Source organism: Nycticebus coucang, chromosome 11 (genome assembly GCF_027406575.1).
Source record: "Nycticebus coucang isolate mNycCou1 chromosome 11, mNycCou1.pri, whole genome shotgun sequence".
Lineage (NCBI taxonomy): Eukaryota > Metazoa > Chordata > Mammalia > Primates > Lorisidae > Nycticebus > Nycticebus coucang.
Window position 1 is genome coordinate 72,782,598 of NC_069790.1, and position 24,894 is coordinate 72,807,491.

General features: G+C 38.1%; 1 protein-coding gene across 6 annotated transcripts in view; it reads left to right on the forward strand.

Annotated features, from left to right (window-relative positions):
- MAGI2 (membrane associated guanylate kinase, WW and PDZ domain containing 2) overlaps window positions 1-24,894 on the forward strand; it is a 1,522,816-nt gene that overhangs the window by 697,055 nt on the left and 800,867 nt on the right. The window contains exon 1 of one of the 6 annotated variants that reach the window (XM_053609532.1): window positions 8,845-9,068. The exons of the other annotated variants lie outside the window; for them this stretch is intronic. The gene's annotated coding sequence lies outside the window, so the exon portion shown is untranslated. Of the gene's footprint in view, window positions 1-8,844; window positions 9,069-24,894 lie in introns of those variants that run through there. 6 annotated transcript variants of the gene reach the window in all.

Below are 24,894 nucleotides of genomic sequence, written 5' to 3' on the forward strand. Positions count from 1 at the left end.
GAAAGGTTCCCCCAAAATGTTTTATTTCTTAATCTCCCTCAACCAAAATCTATAAGCTGATGAGCTCCTGAAAAAGTTCAATATCTTTATTTCGTAGAGAAGATCATCGGCATGTAATGAGTTATTCAAGACCGAGTTTCCTGAATCCTAATAGAGTTACATCAGAACTCTCCCCATTCTCCTGTGGGATCATCTTCTGGTCTCTAGGCAGAGCTGATAACTATCCTTCTCTCTCTTACTTCTTTTCTACCCTCAGTTCTTCTTCCTTTACCTTTCCCTTCTCTCTCTTTCTCAAGCTAATTTAATTTGATTTTGGTTTTATGAAGTTGCTCGGGCGCCTTGGGGAAAGTACATTACTGGACTAAAGTTTAGATCCTCTGCAAGAGTACCTCTTACTTGAGAAGTGAAACTCTTATGCTGAAAGACATGAATGCAAATGTCATATGGACTAACAAGATGTGAGCAGACCAGGTGGGAGCAAGCCTGGGGCAGGGGGGGCAGCTATTTGTTGGGTGAATGGCTACTCATTAAGGGTAAAGAAGAAAATCCTATCTACCGAGAGCCTCGTATGTCCCAGGTACTGTGCTCGCCGTTTCATGATTACATTTACTTTTCGCAATATACCTTAGAGTTTATGTATTATAGTCTCTATTTTATATACAGGAAATTAACATTTAGGAGCATTAAGCTACCTTGCCCAAAGTCACACAATGAGTTTGTGGTGGAATTACAATTCAAAATCAAGGGGTCTGTCCACTGCCCCTCTTCCCAAGGCTATGTTAGTCAGTTCAGAGTATATGCTCCCCACCACTCCCGATTCATTTTCTTTTTCTCTGATTTGAAATTAGTCTTCATAAGAAATATGCTCAGTTAATTTAGTACTTGTAAATAGACATAGTTTAAACATTCTAGAAATTATTTCTACTTCTAAGGAATTTTCGATTTAAGAGATTATACAAATTATCCAAAGTCACTAAGACACACAAAAAAATCCCTTCCTAGGTAATACTTACTAATTTATACAGTGCATTCTACTGAATTTTGGTTTTGTTATGAGATAAGAGTCAAGAGCGGGAAGGATCTGCGGGGAATAAGGAAAGTGCCACTGAGTGGCTTCAAGGGCAGAGAAAAGGAAGGTGCAAAGTATGGACGATAGACTGTGCTCACCTCAAAATTCGGTCGGGCTCAGTTCTGGCAAATTTAGTCTCATAGAGGAGAAGACCTGGTATATGCCCCATTTATGTGCCTCTGATCGTGTTCATAAAGTACATAGAGGAAAGGTTATGGGAAAGTATGAGCCTCTAGGAAAAATAAAAGATTACATTTCAGCCTGGTTTGGAAAAGTCAGAACTGGGATGACTCATTTTGCAATCAGAAATGCAGATCCAAAAAGGACAGCTGTCAACAGTGGAGTTCATTTATGCCCACTCGGTGCAGAAAGCACTTCTGCTTATGCTGTGGTCTTTTCAGTCATATGAAGCGTATTTTCGTAAGGATTGTTACTGTCTGATGAATTACCTTCAGAGGACTTAGAAATCATCTAGGGAGGACCTTTCATGCACATGGCTTATTCTCACTTGGATTGCTTAATACATGATAAGTTATTTTCAAAGGACTTAAAAATATTCCAGGAATGACCTTCTGTATGCAAGGACTGGTCCTAAGACTTGTTTATGGAAAAAAGAGACCAGTGACAAAGAAAGCTTTTTATGTCCTTTTTTTTAACTTTATGTACTGAAAGGTATTAAGTATAAGCTTTTACTTTAACTAGGGCCCATTAGAATATGATAGTGTATTTCATATCAAGGTAATTGTCTCAAAATATGCAATTTCATGAGCTGAAAGCCAGTAGAAAGAAAATATTACAACAATAATTAAGGAAGCCAGCACTTATTCAGTACTTATTTACAGCAGTGTCTAGTGCACGATAGGCATTGGCTATGATGATGAGTAGGATGAGGATGATGTTGTTATTCGTGGTGGTGAAGATAAGGGTAATGGTGGTGGTGGTGATGGTGGTAGTAGTAATAATTACTGTAGTGGTGGTAATGATGATAGTGATAGTGCAACACACACTCTGCTAAGTCCTGTACACACATTGCCTCATTGAATACCTGATAACTCTATGCAGCAGATACGAGCACTGTTACAGATGAGTAAATGTCCAGTACCACACAGCTAGAAAATGGTGAAGTTATGATTGCTAAAGCCCAATGTCTTTGTGTTATATTTAAAAGCATTTCTTAAAGAATATGCTTTAGCTGCTTTTGCTTTTCTTTTCTTAGAATGGACATTCAAACTTTAACCGTTTCCCTATAATAATTATGCATGTACACATACACACACACACACACATATATATAACCATCTTTAAGTAAAGCAGTATACTTTTTTTTTTTTTTTTTGCAGTTTTTGGCCGGGGCTGAGTTTGAACCCTCCACCTCCAGCATATGGGGCTAGCACCCTACTCCTTTGAGCCACAGGCACCGCCCAGCAGCATACTTTTGACAGTGACTAAAAATGCATTGACATACATATTTAAAGTAAATACATTGTTTCTGATGAAAATTGTCATATGCCCTATTAGAAAGGGAGAGAAAGTTCCCATACATCCAGGCTCTGCAAACCCTGTGCTTACCAATCCAAAAGTAATCTGCACACCACACATTGGTCAACGGTACAATATATCCGTCATTACAAACCAGAATCTCATCAGGATCAACAATGTATTTATTTTAAAAAGAAGATGAAATTCATTTGCAAAATGCAATAATCATAATTCCTACGCTGAATTTTTTCCCACTGTCAGATAAGACCTACTATTTACTTGAGTTTGATTTAATATAAGCACGATACCGTATCTACATCAAACACACATTTAACAGCCCCCGGCTGGGTCAAACCCACTAGCCCTGGCGCATGAGGCTGGCCCTGTAACCATTGAGCATGGGCTCCCAGCTAATAGAATGCATTCTTTCTTTTTTATAGAACATAGCCATTCTTTTTTATTTATTTATTTATTTATTTTGCTTTTTATTTATTTATTTATTTATTTGTGGTTTTTGGCCGGGGCTGGGTTTGAACCCACCACCTCCAGCATATGGGACCGGCGCCCTACCCCTTTGAGCCACAGGTGCCACCCTAGAATACATTCTTAAAGGAAATTATTTTTAGTAGTAAACTTACTTCTAAATTTAAGGAAATGTTCCATGGAAATACTGGGAAGATTTTATTAGATATTTAATTAAATATTTAATTAGTAGTTTATAGGTAAAGCAGGTATAATTGATTTTTAAGAAAAATTAATAGCTCTTGCTAAGATGCAAGTACTGAATTTTAAGAAATTGTGTGCCTTCTACTTTCTTTCTTCCAGAAAGCTACCACCAATGTCTCAAGAGATCATACAATATGGATCTAATAATAAAGCAATATATGTAGTTCATGATTACTTAAGTAGTGGTTGGTGAAACTTCCTAATTTGATTAAATCAACAGTAGCTCTGTGAACCAGAATAAGTGAAACTACATAAGCTACATTTAATACTACTCGGGGACTGTGGTGCTTTTTCTTCCCTTCATGTTTCTGGATAAGAAAGAAATCTTAGAGAGGTACATACAGAAATTTGGTTCTCACTTATTAGCAATAGTAATGGTAATAAAAAACGATAATTAACATTTAATGAATACATAATAGTTCCTGGGTATTGTACTAAATACTAAACATAAAACCTTATTTGAGTCTCATGATAAAACTGTGAGTCTCATGAGTCTCATGATAAAACTCGTCTGGAAACGAGGCACAGAAATGTTAGATGACTTGCTTTTGGTCCCGGAGCTTGAAAATGACAGAGAAAGTCTTTAAACCCAGAAGCACAGAGACCAGCTCCGGAAATTGACCCTTCAGCAGGTATGCAAAAGAGTGGAAGGCAAAACAGTAACGGTACTATCTGCTAATATACTCAACTACTAAATTATGATTTTTAAATAATTAGAGAATAAGATGATGTTAATTGTATAGCACAGACTTCTTTGGTTCTTAATCCAGACACTGCCATTTGTTACTTTCTTGACCTTTGATGAATTATTTTATTCCTCCAGAATTCACTATCCTCAGTGATGAAGTGGTGAAAATAGTACTTTACAGAGTTATTGTGAGAAATTAAAAAGCTAAATCCTTTAGCACTATCATGAGAGCCTTATATTTTAATATTGCTCTTCCTGATGCTGTTATGTGTAAACTATATTGAAGGTGCTAGATTCATGTGCACTGATGGTAGCAGGGAGTCCTTGAAGGAGGGAGGAAGTGCAGATTTAGAAAGGAAAAGGGAGGTTGTTGCAAGAAGGGAAATCAAAGGCATAGATGAGAGAAAGACCCTGGTGTGAGCAAAAAATAATGGCTGAGTTCAACCTGAGAAAAAGTTTCATGTAAGATAGAATAAGAAGGAGATCACATAGAATATTGTATATAATTTAATATTTCATGGTGCAAATGAGCACATTTGTTATATTTGATTCTATCTCACTTCTCTCCAACCTTTATGCAAAAATCTTACATTTAAAAAAGCAGAATTCTCTCATTTGGCTTAATAATGGTCTTGGGTATATACATAACTCTCTTGGGTATGTACACAACTCTCTTAGGTATGTAACTATCCCCATATGCCAGTTTTCCTCATTAGTTTTTGGTCCTTTTTTGACTTTTGGGCTTCTACATGTTTCTTAAGTGTAGATTTAAAATCCAGATATGTATATATCCTCTACTGACTAATCAAATGGATAGTCCTTTAATGATGTCTGTATTATACGGTGGCATCTGTAGTAGAAGAAAATATATTTATTCCTCAGCTGTGATTCTTTCTTTTCCATACCTTCATATCCAGTTCATCAACCTGTGGGCTGCGACCCTTTTGTAACAATGAAAATACTTCCTGCGTATCAGATATTTACATTATGATTCATAACAGTAGCAAAATTACAGTTATGAAGTAGCAACAAAAATAATTTTATGGTTGGGGGTCACCACAACATGAGGAACTGTACTAAAGGGTTGCAGCATTAGGAAGGTTGAGAACCACTGTTCTATGAGTTTCACCTCTGGAAAGCATCTGGGACCTTTAGGGTCTTCTACCATAGACCTACTCAAGCCTTTTTGAGCATCTCTTGCTGAAACTATTGTTTCTGTATTTGACACATTTAGGTTGTCTGCCTTGTCTGTGACCTTCTTAGACAGACAATCTTTGTTCACAACCCCTGCAACGTGATCCCTCTGTGATCACTCTATAACCCATGGCTGTAAGTGACAAAGTAAGGAAATCAGCCCAACCAATCTGGTCTTGGCCCACTGACTCAAAAATTGACCAAAGAGATTATAGAACTTGCAACTTTTTGTACGGTGAATGCAAGGTCTCTAAGACAACATGGCGTTGGAGATAATAGGATGTCATATTAGATCATGTATAAGAAAAAGAAGCTGGTTAAGAACAGGAGACAGAAAGAATCAAAGAAGAAGGAGATTTTGTAGCCCCTGCAGGGCAGAGTTAAAGAGGATTCTTGATTTTTAGTGGTTTATTAGTCCTAGTTCCTCTGAGAGCTAGTATGGCAGTACCTCCTGTGATTGTGGTACTGAATTTCATAGCATGAACACCCCTTTACTGGAGCTACCTGTATTCTGTATTCAACCAAATATCTTCTACAGCAGCTTCTAAATGATGTTGCTATTTCACCTCTCTCCAAATCAGTGACTCTCAAACTTGGCCACAATGGATTCACTTTAGGACATTAAAATAAAAAATATATCTGGGTCTATTCTCAGATATTCTATTTTAAATGATTTAGGGGCAGCCTATATTTGATTGGTTAAAATCTGCACACATGATTCTAATCAAGAACCACTACAAAACCACTGGTTTTAGACATTTTCTGATGATAATATTTGCCTGGGACACTTGCTAAAAATAGATGTTCCTGGACTTCTCCTTTAGATTTGGAGTAGAACCCAGGAATCTATGTATTTATTTTTGCTTTCTGGTAATTCTTATAATTAGGAAAGTTTGGAAAACACTGCTCTGAGCTTTCACATTGCTGCCAAAATAATCTCTGTAAAATTGATCATTTATGAGCCAAAGAACCTTGAATAACTTGCCATTGCATCTCAGATAAAGCCAGATACTTGGGCACAGCATTCAAGATCATATACAGTCTATTCTAATTACCTTTCACCTACTTAAGTGCCCTGTAGTCCAGCCAGGCCACACAGCACACACATCTGTGTATTTGTCCCTGGTCTTTGCATCTCTTTGCCCGAAATCCCTCTGCCTTTGCTTTTTTTACCCAGAAAACTAAAACATTCTTAAAGACTCAGTTCAGGGGTTATCTATTCTCTGTAACTCCCCTACCTCCCATTAAGAAGAATTTTTTTCTCTCTTCTGACTTTCCACAGCATTGTGTACTAATGTCTATTGCATAATTGTGGTATATATTTTGAGTTTCTGAAAGAATCTCTATATCCTGTACCCCAGTGTTTAGAATAGTACTGAGCACAAGGAAGTGCTCAGTGAACATTAGTTGAATAAATGAGCACATGAGTGAAGATTTATTCTGCTCTGTGTTAGCACGTTAGTTTGTTCCTTGAGTAATGGAAGACATTTTGGAAATTGGCTAAAAGTTATTGGTATAACATGTTTGCTGATTTACTTTAATAATTTTTTGTTCTGGCCTATCATTGGTAATATATAATAAATCTCCTTAAATCAAGATCCTTTGATTTTTGTAATAAAAAAAATCCATTCTACGGTACATGTTCATCATGCCATTTTGTTAGAATAGCATGGAACTTCAAAGTTGCCCTACAGTAGCAGATTATCTGACAAAAGCCCACAGATTATCTGACAAAATGCAAGATCTCTTTCTCACTCTATCATTGCAAAAATTTTGAACATTCAAGGAAAGCGACTCTGTGGCTAAAAGAAGAAAAGCCAGGGGGGAGGTGGAAAAAACAAAACAAAACGAAGACACCCAATGCTAGAGGGAAAAACAAAAGCTGAACAAGTAGCTAATTTGGTTATAAGAGACTGTCAAGTGGAATCCTTTATGTTTTGATCCTATAAAATTTCAGGTCTTTCTAAATTTGCCTAAGCCAACTTACTTTTCGAGGGAAGAGTTTTTTTATTGTCCAATGTTTTGGTGCCAATTTTTGTAGCACAAGCTGAAGCTAAATTTGCAGCCACTTAGCATATAATTTATTTTAAAAGCTTAAATAGGATCTTTTCTATGCAAGGTAAAGCTTTTAAAATACAAAACAAGCAAGAGCAGCGAACAGTTGTTACTCGCTTCCTGTCTACCCTGAGTGGTGTTTACAGAGAGGACTAGGCCTTTTCAGCTGGAGTGTGCAGTCCCAGCAGCAAATGTAGTGCCCTCCTGACACTGTTCTCCAGAGAGGGAGAGGCTGTTTGTGTAAGAGTTCCAAATGTTATCTTTTGTGGCAGGGATAATGTGATTCTGTGTCAGCTCTCCCCTATTTTCCTCTTTTGCTGAGGCACCAGTATCATCAAGCTCTCTAATTAAGAATCCATGGAATGAGCACCAGGCACCAAATAAGAGACTCATCTCTTGATGCTTGTTCTCAACAAACTGTTGGCCCTCATTCTCATCACATAGCTTTATAAAGTACTTTTATCCGAGCACTCTAAATAGTTTATGGAGATTATCTCATTGTTTTGCAGTATTCCTCAGAGCAGATTTCATATCTTTTCTATTTAATGGTAAAGATAGAAGAGATGGTCTCCACTGGGCAGTGGGGAAGGAGATGGTGTCAAACTCACTCTGTAGGGCCTAGGGCTATAGTTTATAAATTTACCTTCAATTCTGTGCTAGGTTAGCACAAGTCTTTCCACTTGCTTCTGTATCTGGGATGCTGTGTAGTCTAACCCCCTGGGTGTCCTGCTCTGCCAGGCTTGCCTGTTTGGGAGGAGAAAAGGAGGATACTTGCTCCATTTATTACACTTATGTTCTGTTTAAGAGAAAAACACTGAAATTGAAAAGAGAATAGTTATTTGCCTAAGAGCAAAAAGTTACTTATTGTTGAATCTAGTTCCACAATAGGAAACTGATGATTTTTATCTATGCTACGTGCTCAGGTGTTCTGTCGTTTATTTTGCTCCTTTCACGCGATGATGTTTATTATCTTTTATAATAGTAATTAACTTTAAGATAAGTTGAACTAAAAAGAGAAAAGACCAATTAGAAAACACGTGGATGTAAATAGTAAAATGATTGATTTTTTGACCCTCTAAAGAAAAAGAAATAGTCATGCTTACAAGTTTAAAAGAATTGTTCAGTTGGATAATTCGGAAAGGATGCAGCCTTGTTATTAACACTGAAAAGTTTAATTACATTTCATTATACTATGCTAGCTTCTCTTAATTGCTAAAAGGGGACTATGAAAGCAAAAACAAAAATGCTAAATCTCTAGGAGCTGGGTTCTCCTCACTGCTTTGTAATGTAAATGTGCCTGTGTGTATATGAACATTCACACACTCCATCTATCTCACTGGCTTTTAACAGAAGGGTCACCTGACTTCACCTAGTGTCGCCCCCCCTCCCTTTCCCAGAGGAAACCCAAAAGTGAGACACAGGCTGGGGGTATAACACAGGTTCTCATGCTGGAAGACGTAAATGCCCCTGACTGACCAGGAATTGAGTGAGGTTGCTGGGTGGGGGATGGGGAAAGAGAAACGGAGGGAGAGAGCTTAAGTGAGAGGGAGAGAGAGAGAGGGAGAGGGAGAGGGGGAGAGAGAGGGAGAGAAGTGCTGCATGCTTCATCTTTGAGAGGAGGGAAAACAAAAGACCTCAGCGGCAGTTTTGTGTTGCTGTGTCTGGCTTAAAGAGGAAAATTCTAGACATCCATGTTGAAAATATCCCAGCTCAGCTGAGACTACTTCTATCAAGAACATTATTTTCTCTAAGAATGGGTTGGATCAGTACAGGTGGTTTGAGAAGATACTGACTGAGCACCATGGAAAGGTGGGAGAGGACCAGCGGCTTCTCTGCCTCCCCGGAGCAGAGCTCTAGGTTAGTAAACTGAAACTGACCCGGTCTGGCTGAAATGTCTCTATGTGTATGTGTGTGTGCTTTCTATTTATAGCCCCCAAACCCTTCTGCTCCTCAACCCCTGGGCAAGGCAGTGCCATATTCCACCAGATGTGAACCTAAACTTGATTCGACTCTCACTTCATTTATCAAATGCCTCCCGTTCGCTTGCGGAGCTTTTGTTTAATACAGCCAGTGGAGAGCCGTCATGATGTCTCCTTCTGAGTCAGAATGTGTGTTTCAGCCCTAGATTGTCAGGTGGCTGTTTGGAGAATAGTTAGCATTTTGCTCCAGAAGGCTGCAAACGCACCATTAGGTTATTGTGAAATGTAAACAGCAAACATCTGCTGACTTGGCATTTCTTGTAATGTCAGAATAATTCCAAGATAACCGACTGCATTTGCCTTGTCTCAATTTCCCATATAATTGAGTTCAAATATAATAAGTTTGAAATGGCACCCCATCAACAAAGGCACACAGCAGGTATCCTGCTAGCAGAGTGTGTTTTACCTCTTATTGGAACAAGAGCTTAAAAAAAATGAATCTTGTTGGGACCTGGTATGGGGAGAGAATATCATGTGTCATGATTAAAATAGGTTCAAAGCTTTTCTTTTAATGAGTGGGTACAGTTATGTGTGAAACAGACACATAATTTCTCTTGGTTTGTGTTGTGCGGATCGAGTGCCTTTTGTTCCAGCCTGTGTATTTTCCTGTGTTTTTATAGAGAAAGCATTGCCTGTGCGTTCTGTGATGGCAAGAGGCTTGTGTGCCGGTTTGCCATTGTGCCCTGCTCGAGAATCTGCTCTATTCTGAAGTAAAGTGCCCAGAGGTATCACTCAGGAAGCTGGGAAGGGTGGGGATTGGGAAGAGGTGCTTTTTCCCTCTTCCTCCTCTTGGCCCCCCTTTGATTCAGAAGTGTCTGATTCACACGATTTAAAGAGGAAATGGGGGAAGCATTTAGTTTTGAATAGGATACAGATCTGTGCCATGCGATTGCCAAAGACCGTATCAAGAAGATCCTCAGAGCTTCGAGATTCACATTTGTAATGGACTCTTTAAGAAAATGTTCCGTGAGGGTGACTGGCCGGATCCCTTTGGACCAAATTAAGATGCGCTCTGGCAGTGCGTTAGCAGCTGTGAGCTGACATTTTCTACTGAACCTAGTGAAAAATGGCTCCACATCTCTCCTCCCGTCCTGAGGAGATGGTCTTGGAGTAGTTGAGCCTTTCCTCAGCATTGTGGCTTGCTCTGAACACAGAGTGTCCTGACAGGGACACCGTGTTTTCTGATGGGGACGGACGGACTGGTTTCTTTCAGTTTGCCTTCCTTTTAAAATCTCGGCTTGAATGGGGAGTGGGTGGTGACGGTTTCACTTCAAGTACTAACTACCCGGAGCAAAGCTAGCAGAAGATATCTATCTGGCAATTATAGGTTTCCCTTTTAAAAGGGTGGATCATTTGGGGCAGGGGTGGGGGATGTGATGGAAAGCACTTTCTGTTGTTGTTAAGTGGGCTAGTAAACAATTTCTCTAAGAAAAGACCCAGGCAGAGGTGCCACTTTAAGCCTGGGGAGGGACAGGTACAAACATAAATGACTTGCCTATCATTTGTCTCTGAAGATAAAAAAGCTGTGCTTTTCTGTCCTACCGTGTATTCCCCCTTTTTGAATTGCGATCCATTGTACAAGGAGAAAGATGTGCCCCGGCTTTAGAAGGCAGGGAGCTAACGTACTACTGTCCTGTACTACACATGTGCTTATTAAAGAATTCCTGTGCTGAGCGGCGGTGGAGGTACGACAGCAGCCACACCGTTCCTTTATTTAGGCTTGGTTGGGTTGGTGAAAGCTCCAGCCAGCAGAGGCAGGACGCGTTTAGCAGAGAACTGTGCGTTTGAGGCACTGGTTGAGAGCGTGTGTTTTGGGGGGATGTGAGAAATTGTTGGATCCCTATTATATAGGATTCTGAGATGATCGTGTGAGCAGGGAGTGAGTTCAGGAGAAAGGGACTGGGCTTTTCATATTTCAGGCAAAGAGGTGCAGTGTCAAGGCGTTATCCACTAGGGAAGGCAACGTGAGGATGCAAAATAGTGCAAGAATGTGTGTCTTGTGCAGAAAGAATAATTCTTTAAATTGTATAATAGATAGTCCTCTATAGACACTTGAAAAAAAATCTCAGTGCTCCCTGCAAGATGTCATGGAGTCATCTCTACATTAGACAAGCAAGACTTTGGTACAATAATTTTAACAGCATCATCAGAACAGTTTCTGAAGTGTTTTAGACACTTTGCTCCACTGAAGGGTGTCCCTCTAAGGGTTTGACGTCCTGGGCCCCTTCCCAGAGGATGGAAGAGCACAGATTTTCTTGGAGTCTATTCAGAATAATTTTTAAAAATCTAGGAGCTTACAGAGGCAGTAAAATTTGCCTTTTTAGTTGAACAAGGGAAATGGAAATTTAACCCATGTAGATCTGATTACTGCTTTTATACCTACAAACTATTTGACTGTGGTGCATGGTGTGCTTTGGTAACAATAAAAACATGGACCTCAAAGTTGATCAGAGGATTAGTAGGGTCACTCCAATATGGTTAATGACTACAGGTGAGGCTGTTTTATCCAGAGAAATGTCAGATGTTGGGGATGAGAGGACCATGTTTGTACAGCTAATGGTACAGTTTACCTGCTGTTTTAGAAGCTGGATAGCACTTATATTTAAACTAGACAATTCTTACATACAAAAGAATCATTAATCTTAGGAACTTCTCATCTGTGAAGCAGCAAAGTAACTGCAAAATAGGAAGAGTTCACAGAGCAGCAACCACCTGGGGAGAGCTGAGGAAGTACAGGATTGACACCATTTTTGCAGTGAGGGTTACATGTTGCCTGAAAAACATTCAAAATGCCAACAAGTTCTTCATGAGAGCTGAGAAAGAAAAATTAACATGTTGAAATGAATTTCTCTATTCCCTTATTCCAACAGTTTTGAGTTGTGAAAAGGACACATTTCCTAGGAGTAAAATTAGTTACTCATAAGATGCCTGTGGCATGGAAAGGGAAAATTGAGATTAAAAACAAACAAACAAACAAACAAAAAAACAAGTTTTAGGCAAAGATGTTTTACTCTATCTGAATTCTCCTTGAAATATTTTTAAACACAAAGGTACTAACTTTGTGAGAATATCTTAAGGACAGTAGTTATGGCCTGCATCCTGCCATCCATTCTCTCCCTCACTTGTAGAACTCTACAACCCTAAGTTCTATTTTCAAATTTTTAAAAGCCTTATTAGGTGACAAGATGACATTAAATAAGCAGAGACATGACAAAAGGCTCTGAGCTTAAAATACTTTAATTTTTTGTACATCTCCAGGTATACTTTTCTTCGAAGTCTGTCATATCTTAATCTTTTGCTCTTAGTCACTCATCTTACAGCGATCTCCCTAAGACCTCAGCTGCTTATTCCAAAGTTAATAGATTTATAATATAATTGGAAAAAATAAGTAAAAGTGTATTGTTATTTTGATGGCATTAGATAACACTTTATAAAAGGTTAAGCCTTAATGTATGAATTATCAGCCCAAATACTTCACAGGTGTCAGAGGGTAACGTATACACTGTATATTTCAAACAGGTCTTGACATGCTTAAAATATACAGTATATACTGAGTGCATTTTATGTTATTTACATTTTATATTATAATAGGAGGGTCAATTTTTTCCCCCCAGTTTTCATCACAAGCAATGTTTGATTCTGTTTTTTCCCTTAGATTATTTACTTGTTCTCCCAAGGCACACTATTAATATATCCAATCCATGAGTGTGATAACAATGTAAAAAGTCCTAATACAGTTGTTTGAAAGCTTAGGTAATATTCGCCATCTGGAAGAATAGAATAGGTTTTATTGTTTCCCTTTAAATCAGTAAGGAAAGTGAAACTTTGGTCTTTAATGATGTGTATTATGAAACAAGAGTCACTGCCAGGCAGTTAGCCGTGGGGGAGAAGCTGCAAGATTAGCAGATGACTCCAGTGGAAGCCCTGGAGGTCAGGAAGTTCCCATAACACTCGGACCTCTCAGAGTCCAGAGCCAGCTGCTCAACTGGTTCACCTTTTTTTTCCCCTCCTTGGGGCTAGGTATAGAGTGGGGTCAGAGAATAATATGTTAAATAAGAGATAATCTCTGAAATGGACTCAAACTGCAAGCAGTTCAGGTGTCTTTAAGATCTTCTCAGCCTGAAGACATTTCCCCACAAGAAGAGATTCCAGTTGACTTTGGAAGCTGCTCAAAGTTTTGTTGAGTGTTGGAGTCAAGGGTCTTACCAGGCACTGGCTCACAAAATACAAACTGAGCCCATGAGGTAAGGCAGAGGGATAAGGGCCTTCTCTGGTCTGAAGGAGAGAACTAAAAGCCATCTGAGTCCTTTCACTCAAGCAACTAGGAAAGCGCAGTGCCAAGCACAGGAATCGCTGGCCTAGCCCTGAAGGAGTCTCCGTCTTGGGTTCATGCATCTCTGTAAGAAACATCCTTCTTTTAGATCCTATGTAGGTTCTCGTTTCCTTCTTTTAGATCTTCCTTCCACCTCCGGGCCTTCGCACACACTGTTTCCTGCGGCAGAACACTCTTCTTCACTCTTTGTTGCTCAAACGTGAATTCTCTCTAAAATGTGCTTAAGACTCATTCTACTTGTTTCTTTATTTCACTTACCATCTCACCGGGTTTTTTTTTTTTTTATATTTAGTTTTATATTCATGTCATTTGATTAATGTCTCTGTCAGTGAGGAGGCAAGAGCTTCTCAAGTTAGGGTCCAAATTCATTGGACTCACGACAGTGTCACTGGGCTTCAAATCACATCCACTTATAAACTAGAGGTGTATGAAACGTTTGTGAAATGACTGAGTGAATACATGAATACTAAGGCACCAACATAAGGGAAAAAATTGAGTGTAACTGGCTTTGGCTCAGCAAAGAACAATTCTCTTTGGGGGGTTGGTTAGCTTAAAAATCTAAGTGAACTACACCAAGGTAGTCCTAAGATCTCCCTTTTGTCAGGATTTCTATCTAAGAAAGAACACTTGAGTGCATGCGGTTATGACATTTCAAAATAAGAACTTTGCTCTTCACATCAACACATTGATAGGATCAATCTGAGGCGATGCCAAGAGGTACTCCTTCCCAGGGTACCTCTTTTTCTTAATCTCATCGTTCTTAGTTCTTTATATCTAGACCTTCTGGACCTCACAGGTCTCATCTGACAGTGGCTGTGGCTTACTCACTAAGCTGGTAATTAGCCAGGGAGGCCTGAAAGCTCACCTAAGGTGTGAACTCATGAGAATATTTGCATTTTGAATGAAGTTGTTGTGTACTGATTAGCAATCTGCTTATTCATATGAGAGCCTGTAAATCAGAATAGCACAAAGCTTGCCTTTAGGGATCTCGCTTTTCAGTTTTGGAGCTAAAACTTAGAAGAAACCATTGGCAACTGTTCTAAGAAAATGTGGTCAAGAACTATATTTGGATATACAGATTTTAATAAAACTGGAACATGAAAGAAAGGATTTTTAGAAGTTGAACTTCAAGCAGACTGTGACCAATAAGTGATATTTGAATTATCAGATAAGAAGAAGAAGAAGACTTTAATATTTTGAGGGGGAAAGGACTAAAAATGCTCAGTGGGATTTAGTAGAAGATGTATTTAAAGTTCTTACGGCAGATACTACTCATGTTTATTTTATTTTCCTAAATACAAAAGTCAAAAATATTTTTTATTCATAAATTCTAGATTTTATTTATTTATTAAAGTTATAACCTTGAGATCTTGAGAGGTAGGACAGTTGGCAAATCATATTCCTGGCTGTTGGAATTTACTTCCCTTTATGCCTTGATGTACCCTGTCTATCTCAGTGTTTAAAACTAGTTTCAAAGAAATTTTCTGTCAGAGGTGCCTCTTAAGATTTGTGTAGCAGTATTGATCACTTTCATTGAGGTTTATTGAAAGCACTCAGTATAGCTCTCTTGTGGCTTGTGTTCTACCAATACATCATCATCTTATTGATGGATAGCATCTTCACCTCGTGGCAGTCAGCCCCACACCTTGAGAAACCTTAAATTCACACCAGAGGATACGGAGGGCAAAACATTCTTTTCCTCTGGTCTTCCATTGTCTTGCAACCACTGCACTAGGTAAGAATCATTTTTAAGTATGTTTTTGATAGTGCCAAGCCTCTCATTTTATCCTTAAGTCCACTTTGAAGGCTCTCTGTTGAAAATCCTAGAAAAGAATGAACAGAGCTAAGAAGTTGGAAAATAAGAAATTATATACATGTAAGAAAACAATGAGAGAACTGAAATTCGGTGGTTTTATAAGTAGGATGACCCCTGATTGTCTTCTAGTGAAGTTTATGATACAAAGTTTCCATTTTAGTGGTTGAGTTCGATGTTAGGTGGAGGAGTTGTTAAAGCCTATGAGAAGTTATCAGGCTTATTTTTTTTTGCATTTGGCTTGTTAAGATGGCGGTATTAATCTCTTTAGAGTACTTCAGGGTATATATCCGTCCAGAGCCAGCTGTAATCCTATAAGCATACTTCATGAGTAAGACTTTGCACCCACAGTCCTTTAGGTACCCTCTCCATTATACAAGGGAGAGGCAGAGAATATAAATCATTCTTCTGAAGTATCAAAGCTAGCCCCTTACACATACCTTTCAATTACTCTTTCAATAGGTGCTAGGTTAAACAGAAACTTCAAAAAAAAAAAAAAAAAAAGAAAGAAAGAAATCTTTCTAGCCTTTATTCATTTCAAAACTGAAAACACAAAATAGAGGCTAGGATTGGCCAGTAGTGTATTAAAATTTGCTCCAAGTGGATCCCCAGGTTATGATAACTCATTTCCATTGTCCCTGCAAGCTTTTGCATGGTGCTGCATATGAAACCTCTTATTTCCTAATATATAGTTGGTGCTCTGGGAATCATAAGTCTTTCTTTTATGAATGGTGCATTGGAGTTTCAGAAAAGCCTTTGCTGGTTCCATTTATCCCAGTCAGGGTCAAAGAAATTGGTATCAGACTATTACTCTGTCTATTAATAGCCATGTCCCCTGAACCTGAAGGAACACTTTTTTTTTTTTTGCAGTTTTTGGCCGGGGCTGGGTTTGAACCTGCCACCTCTGGCATATGGGGCCAGTGCCCTACTCCACTGAGCCACAGGCGCCACCCAGGAATACATTTAACTAACTATGATGGGTGGCTTCTCTCTCTCCAGCCTACAGCATACTCTCTATCTGGGATTTCCTGACGTAAGGTCTACCAGAGAAGACCAAAGTATTCTTACACTTGTCTCAGTACCCATTATGGACAGTGTACCAACCAAACTATACTATTTCGTTTTATGCCTATAAGCATTTTATACATTTTTTCACCGTCTGGAATGCTAGAAGACAGGGAAGTGTGAAGCCTGCCTTGATCGGCACTCCCTTGATCCTAGGACAAGTTGACTGTTCACTATTATTATACACACACGTGTATGCATCAAGCTTGCCACGTATTTATTATGCTTTTTTATTTACAATTCTGTTTTTCTCACTAGAATATACTTCCCCAAACAGACTGATTTTCTTTATTATCTTCACGTGTTTATTGTCTAATAGAGAGAGTAGCGCAGTTCATATGTATTTCAGTTATGACTTGAAGAAACCGATCCTCTCCTTATCACATCCTGGAAGAAGTGTGATGTGAGTTTTTTTTTTAATTAAATGTTTCAAAAATCTCTGTTTTAACCTGTGTTCTTTGCAGTCTCCATTTTATTAAAGCTGAAAACAAATGTTAATCATACTAATAACTAGATAAATCAATACATATTTTTCTCTACAAAACTATGAAGTGTGCCTCGACACCTGTAGCTCAGCAGGTAGGCGCCAGCCACATACACCAGAGCTGGCAGGTTCGAACCCAGCCCAGGCCTGCCAAACAACAATGACAACTACACCCCCTCCACCCCCCAAAAGTAGCTGGGTGTTGTGGTGGACACCTGTAGTGGCAGCTACTTGGGAGGCTGAGGCAAGAGAATTGCTTAAGCCCAAGAGTTTGAGGTTGCTGTGAGCTGTGACGTTATGGCACTCTACCCAGGGTGACATAGTGAGACTCTGTCTCAATATGTATACCATGGAATACTATTCAGCTAGTAAAAAAAAATGGAGACTTTACATCCTTCGTATTAACCTGGGTGGAAGTGGAAGACATTATTCTTAGTAAAGCATCACAAGAATGGAGAAGCATGAATCCTATGTACTCAATTTTGATATGAGGACAATTAATGACAATTAAGGTTATGGGAGGGGAGGAAAAGCAGAGAGAGGGAAGGAGGGGGGCGGGGCCTTGGTGTGCAATCAGTGTAACCTGGCTTATTGTACCCTCATTGAATCTCCAACAATAAAAAAAAAAACTATAAAGTTGTCAAATGTGAGCAATGAAAGGGAGAAAGAAGGAATATTTGGGCTAAATGATTTGGTAGATGAAAACAAAGCTCTGTACAGGGTCCATCCATTATGTTGGTCTTTTCACCCCAAATCTTATGGCACATTCTCCATCGGCACTCCTTTATATCCCATCCACGGTTGCCATGAGGAGGCAAAGGAGAGATGTCTTATCTTTTTCTAGAGATTTGCTGTTTTGAGTGTGATCTATAGACCAGCAACATCAGCATTGCCTATGAGGTTGTTACAAGGAGAATCCCAGTCCCCAATTCTGCATAAAATACACAAAATCAGAACTTGCATATTTTAACAAGACCCCCAAATGATACAATTCGCACTGATGTTTGAGAAGCACTATTGTAGAAAACCTATGAAGTTACAGTCAATTTTGCAGACAACATCTTGGCTAGGAACTCAGAGACAAATTGTGAATATGGAAGGTTTTGTTTTTTTCTTTACTCAAGCTATGGAATGGAAGCACTTCTCTCTTCAAGTCACCTGTCTCTTGCATGTTCTGGGAACGAGAGATAAATGAAGTTTCCTAAAAGCTAATACCTTCTTCCAACCAGACCAAATTCTGCAATAAAGTGAAGCAGGAGAGACTAGGATTGAATCTGGCCTCTGAGATATTTTAACTATATAAAGTCAGACAGCTTTCTTAGACTTTTAAACCTCATTTTCCTCTTCTGTAAAATGGAAATTACAATACTTCTTGGTAAGGTGTTTTGACCTTAGAAGATGGGGATGAGAAACTCTCTTCTATAGCATGGTAGGCACTCAATGAATTAACAGAAGCTATGGCTAACGTTCTTCCTGGCTCCTTGGTGAAAAGCCGAGCTATAATCTCTTTCTTCCAATAACACCTTCTGAATGTTTGCCTCAGGTGCTTCTTGGAAACAGACACTGAGGATTCCAATTTATTTTACTTTCTGCTACCTGAGTTCAAGAGAACAAACTAATGAATGCCATATGCTCTCTCACACACACACTTATATATTAGAATAAAATGTTCCTGGAGATACAAAGCAAGAGAGGAAACTCTATTCCTGATTGCATCTTCCTTTTTCCAATGAAGCATATTTAGACCACTTCTCAAGAGGATTGTCATGAAAAGTTAACATCTGAATTTGCTTAGGAAAAGGAGGTACGACATTAGCTAAGATACAGAAGGAATTTAGTTTGGGAGAATAAGAATTAAAATCCAATTGCAGGATTCTCATTCTAAGAACTGTCATTCCATAGTGATTCTTTTTTAATGTGGGTGGAAATTTTAATATTGGAACTTTTACACTGTTACTACTTTCCAGCTGACAGTGTAGTCTTTAAAATGTTATGTAAGGAAAACACTATATAAGTTACAAAAGACAAGTGTTCACAGAGAAATTGTTCAAAGCAATTTCTTTTATTTTCTTAAAGACCTGACTTGAAAGAAAAGAACATTAAGATGTTTATGTTGGAAAATAGGGAAAATGTGTAATAAGAATTTCACACACAAACTTACACATTAAGATATTAACTATTATTAATCTGCATATTGTTTCATCATAGCAATATGAAGGAAAATAATAGGTATTTTGTTTAACAATTTTTGATACGACTTTATAATAGTATCATTCTTTCAAATAGCTAATGAGTTTATCACAATGTGATATTCAAATCCTCGCATTGAAATGAACCCTGCCACATTTGCCATTTTAACACTCACAACTAGATAGAAAAAATAGGAGCTTCTAATTAACTTTTTAGAATTCTCCTTTTGGTTACAAAGCATACCCCCACTGCAACCTGAAAAAATAATTTTACTTGTGAATTCATTATTTTTAGCTGATTTTCCTGGATTTATCATCTTCGTGCAATATTTCTTATCCTAGAAGCAAATTCATAATTAAAAAATAAAACAAAGATATCACTTCTCTTTGTATTTTTATGCATATAATTTTAAGTACATACAATGTTCAAAGGAAAAGGAGTGGACTTAAGAAATACAGAATCATTAAAGGGTTGCATTAAAGACCCACTTGAAATCAATGGTCATTATTCTGTAGCCACCAGGGCCACAAGCCTAAGACATGGAGAAGACAGAGATGGATTTATTCGGGGTTCTGGGAATGACAAAGTGGGAGGAGCAAGGGAATGGAAGAGAATGCTAAAGGGACCACAGTGATAAATGAGAGAATTCAAGCTGTATGGCTAAGGAATGAGGTGACAAGAGGGGCCCTGGAATGATGACATTTGGGTGGGATCAGCAGGTTAAAGATCTCACAGGATGGAAGGGTATGAGTTGGGACTGTAGAGTAGAGGAATTCCATCGTTGTCTGGAAGTATCTGGTGACAAATTCTTCGACTATACTCTGAGGTACCATCATGTTGCATCAAAATGTCTTATTTTAAAAATTACCCTCATTTTGTGCAAACATGGCTGCCAAATGCACATATTACTACCCATTCCCACTAGCTGGTTCATTCTCTGAAATGGAAAAACAGCCAAGTGCTGGTGTTGCAGCTGCTCCTATAGTTCCAGTTGCCTCAGGAGAGAAGAAAAAAAACAATTAAAACTATTATTTTAGGTAACGATAGAATAAACATTTATAATATATAATTATGACTGTATTAATGATACCAGACTGATGCTCAGGTTTACTTTTGCATTCATAGAAGCACTTCAGCCTTCACAATAATTATACTGAAGAATAATTTGTGCTTGTATGAATGGATGCCAGACTCAGAGCCCCACTTGGCTGGCTAGAGCTTTGCTCTCCTGCCTGGCTCTTGCCAGTGTTCTCCTCCATAGGTTAGGTAGCACTTCCACCTGCCAGATTTTATTTCAGAAACATGAATTGTATCTGAAGTTGGGTGTAACTGGGCCCAAGCTGTGAGGGTCACATTCTTCCTTTAATCCTGGAACATTCTCAATTGTTTCTGATACCCTCAGGATTGTTCTGCATACTAATATGGTGTTTGGGGTAAAATAATAAATAAATAAATAAAAATAAAAAGCTAACAAGATTATTCTTGATTCTTAATTTAGTAGAACATCTGTAAGTTGAGCATCCAAGGGATTGTAACAAATTGGTCAATTTACAGAGGTGGTCAGTATAAGGAACTTGGCTCACTGTACTCAGAGCATATAGCATACATGTGGTGCATGTCCATTCTATGAAAATTAGGTCAACTTAAGGAGGTGGTCAATGTAGGGAGACAATCAACTATGGGAGCTCTACTATATTCTGCAAAATGTAGTGCATCATTTTTATGACTGTGACCCATCTTTCTGCAAACAGACCAATTGGATTTTGAAGCTTAGAAACTTAATATGGGTTACTTAGATATCTTGATTTGTTGTCCCTGTAGAATTGTGTCTATGGAATTGAACAAGCCATAATCCTACAACACCCACAGTATAAAATTGTGGCTATAGGGAAAAGCAGCACAACTTTAATGGTGCCTGAATTTTTGTTAAGGTCAAATTTGTTGAGCTGGGATATTATTCTGTAGGGGAGCACACATACTTTGTGGATCAAAGAAAAGTAGCTACACTTCAAAATTTTGTGTCAAACTTTATATCTTTGGAATATGGTATTTACTTTTTATTTTGGAGACAGAGTCTCACTATGTTGTCCTCAGTAGAGTGCTGTGGCATCACAGCTCACCTCAAACTCTTGGGCTTAGGCTATTCTCTTGCCTCAGCCTCCCAAGTAGCTGAGACTACAGGCACCCACCACAACACCTAGCCATTTATTTTGTTGTTGTTGTAGTTGTCATTGTTGTTTAGCAGGCCCAGGCCAGGTTCGAACCCGCCAATCCAGGTATATGTGGTTGGCGCCCTACCCACTGAGCTACAGGCACCAAGTTGGTACTTACATTCTTGGCAGAATCAGGTGCTAGGAGTTCCAGCAAGCATACCATCAATGATGCCTAGAATTACATCATCCAGTTAAGACAGATTTCTTCATGCTATTTGTGGATCAGACTGTCAGAAGTATTTGTCTACTGTGTAGTTAGATACATGAGACTTTTTTCATGGAAATACACACAGGAGACCCCAAATTGTGATTTCTTTCTTCCTTTCTTTTTCTTTTTTTTTTGAGACAGAGTTTCACTCTGTTGCCCTCAGTAGAGTGCTGTGGCATCAGCTGTGCTTAAGCAATTCTCTTGCCTCAGCTTCCTAGGTAGATGGCACTACAGGCACCCACCACAATGCCCAGCTATTCTTAAAGACGAGGTCTTGCTCTGGCTCAGACTGATCTTAAACTCATGAGCTCAAGCAGTCCACCCGCCTCAGCCTCCCAGAGTGCTAGGATTATGGGTGTGAGCCCCCATGCCCACCCTCCTAGGTGCTTTTAATATCTTAAATAAAATGCATATTAAAAGTGGATAGCCCAAAGACTCTTTGAAACATGCTTAGAAGTAATGACGTATTTTCATAGGATTCAACTTTACTATTACAAATATAGCATACAGTAAGCCCCTCCTTTATATGAATGAATACTGAAACACTCTAGTAACATGTTTGTGCAAAAACAAATAAAAGTAAATTATTTCCAAGCTTCCATAGCTAATTACCACCAAGGATGGAAGTAGAATCCGGGCCTCCTAATTTCATCTTCACTATGCTTTTCCTCCACACATGTGTATAGAAAGATATTCTTAAAGCAGAAAGAGGGATGGAGGGAGGGGGGTGGGGCCTTGGTGTGTGTCACACTTTATGGGGGCAAGACATGATTGCAAGAGGGACTTTACCTAACAATTGCAATCAGTGTAACCTGGCTTATTGTACCCTCAATGAATCCCCAACAATAAAAAAAAAAAAAAAATATATATATATATATATATATATAAAAAGAAATGGTAAATGCTCGAGGAGGTGACAGATACCCTAAATAACCTTGACTTCATCATTACAAATTCTGTGCATATGACAAAATACAACGTGAATCTCATAAAAATGCACAAATGTATCCATAAAAGAGTGGTTGTACAACGTGAGGATTGGGTGAATTAATCTGTTTGTTAAAGACAATAAGTATATATATATTTGAAAAAAAATTTTAAAGATAGCCAATTTCACCAAAAAAATGCCTTTGGAACAAGTTGTTGCAACTAAATATCGACTGTTTCATTAGCTCATTGATTCAGCGATGGATAAATTTCCAACGGCTTTTTACTTTCTTGAAGTAAAAAAAATCTAAACCATAATGGTACTGAGCACCTGTCTCCCTTTATTTCTTGTTCATCCAAGAGTGCCCCGAATGAGATTATTTCAATTAATCACCAAAAAATGTCTACTTTTAAAAGTCTTTTTTATTTGGGATTTTAATGCTCTAAATTTAAAAAGTAAATTTAATGCTAATTAAAAGCGCAATAAGGGCGGCGCCTGTGGCTCAGTCGGTAAGGTGCCGGCCCCATATACCGAGGGTGGCGGGTTCAAACCCGGCCTCGGCTGAACTGCAACCAAAAAATAGCTGGGCGTTGTGGCGGGCACCTGTAGTCCCAGCTACTCGGGAGGCTGAGGCAGGAGAATCGCCTAAGCCCAGGAGTTGGAGGTTGCTGTGAGCTGTGTGAGGCCACGGCACTCTACCGAGGGCCATAGAGTGAGACTCTGTCTCTACAAAAAAAAAAAAAAAAGGCGTAATAAAGTGTATACCCTAAAAAAAAAAAAAAAAGAAAGATATTCTTGAGCTCAAAATCATTTAGTGACTCCCTACTCCAATAACTTCTCATCCTTTTAAAATGTCCTGCTAACTTAAGTAATAAGATGTGGAACATACTATAAATGATATTACCTTGGCCCACAAAGGTTGAATTTCAGTGCATGTGAAAGTTCTGAGATTTGGAAAGCATTTTTCATAATAGAGAACATCCATCAAGGTACAAAAAGGCATGCAAAAGCAATGAGAGGCATTAAAGCAAATAGCTTGGTAGCTCAAATATGAAGAGACTGTCTCACTTAAAGCTGATCTGAAATATCAGGTATTTGCCTTCGTTCTCCGTTTTCTTTTGTTTTAAATAAGATTCAAGTGATGAAGGAATTTGACACAGTCCCTAGAAGTGCTTCGTTTGACAGTTGTTTTGATTCATTTTAGTGAATCATTTAGAATTTATATTTAAACATTACATCTAATTTTCTAATTAATTTCACAAAAGAGATGTTCTTTATATTGATTGCCCAAGTGTATTCCCTATTTGTGTCAAGAATATCTGATTTGGTAATGCTAACAAGTAATGTTCCTAAAACTAATACTTTGCTACTACACTGGATACTGTTTCAGAGTTTCTGAGGAACTTGGAGAGTGCAGACTGTGCTCTTGAAAAGCATTTTAACTTCCCATGGAAATGTCAATAAGTCCATGTACTTCATCAACGGACATTAAAGTATAATTTGTTTGCTTTGAGTTTACTACCAATAAGTATTTTATTATAATTTGTTTTCTTTGAGTTTACTACCAACAAGTATTTTATTACTTTGAGTTTTTATTTATTTTTAGATTTATCTGTATATTTACAATTTTGTGTGCTCATTTCTTCCTAGATATCCAGGTTTTGAAATACCAGTTTTCTCTGAGTAAAGAAATTCCTTTACCATTTGTTGCACTATAGGCCTGCACACTCCAAGATGATTTCAGTTGGTTTTTGATTACCTGAAAATGGTAATTAAAGGTAATCACCTTTAATCTTGAGTGATAATTTATTAGATATAAAATTCTCAGTAGACAGTCTTTCTCTATTGGCAGCCTTGAGTTTCCTAGCCTCCGTTTTTCTGACGTGAAGTCTCCTATATATAATGTGTCATTTTTATCTGAAAATGTTCAAGACTTTCTGTTACTTTTTGATTTCAACAATTTGAAATTGAATTGACTATGATTTGAATTTAAAAAAAAAAATCTTCCTGCAGTTTTCTAAGATACTTATATCTATGAATTTATGTCTCTTACCACATTTAGGAAATTTATGGTCCTTATGCCTGTATTTTTTTTTTTGTCTCATTCTTTCTCTCTTATCCTCTAATGAATCCAATTATACATATGTTATATCTTTTTGTATTGTCTAACAAGTAACAGAGGCTCTTTTTAAAAATTTTTTGTGAGTTCAAATTAGGTAGTTTTTATCTATTTTATTTTATTTTTTATTTTTATTAAAACATAGCTGTGTACATTAATACAATTATGGGGTACAATGTGCGGTTTTATATACAATTTGAAATACTTTCATCACACTGGTTAACATAGCCTTCACTGCATTTTCTTAGCTATTGTGTTAAGACATTTATATTCTGCACTTAGTAGACTTAACATGTACCCTTGTAAAATGCACCGTAGGTGTGGTTCCACCAATTACCCTCCCTCCACCCA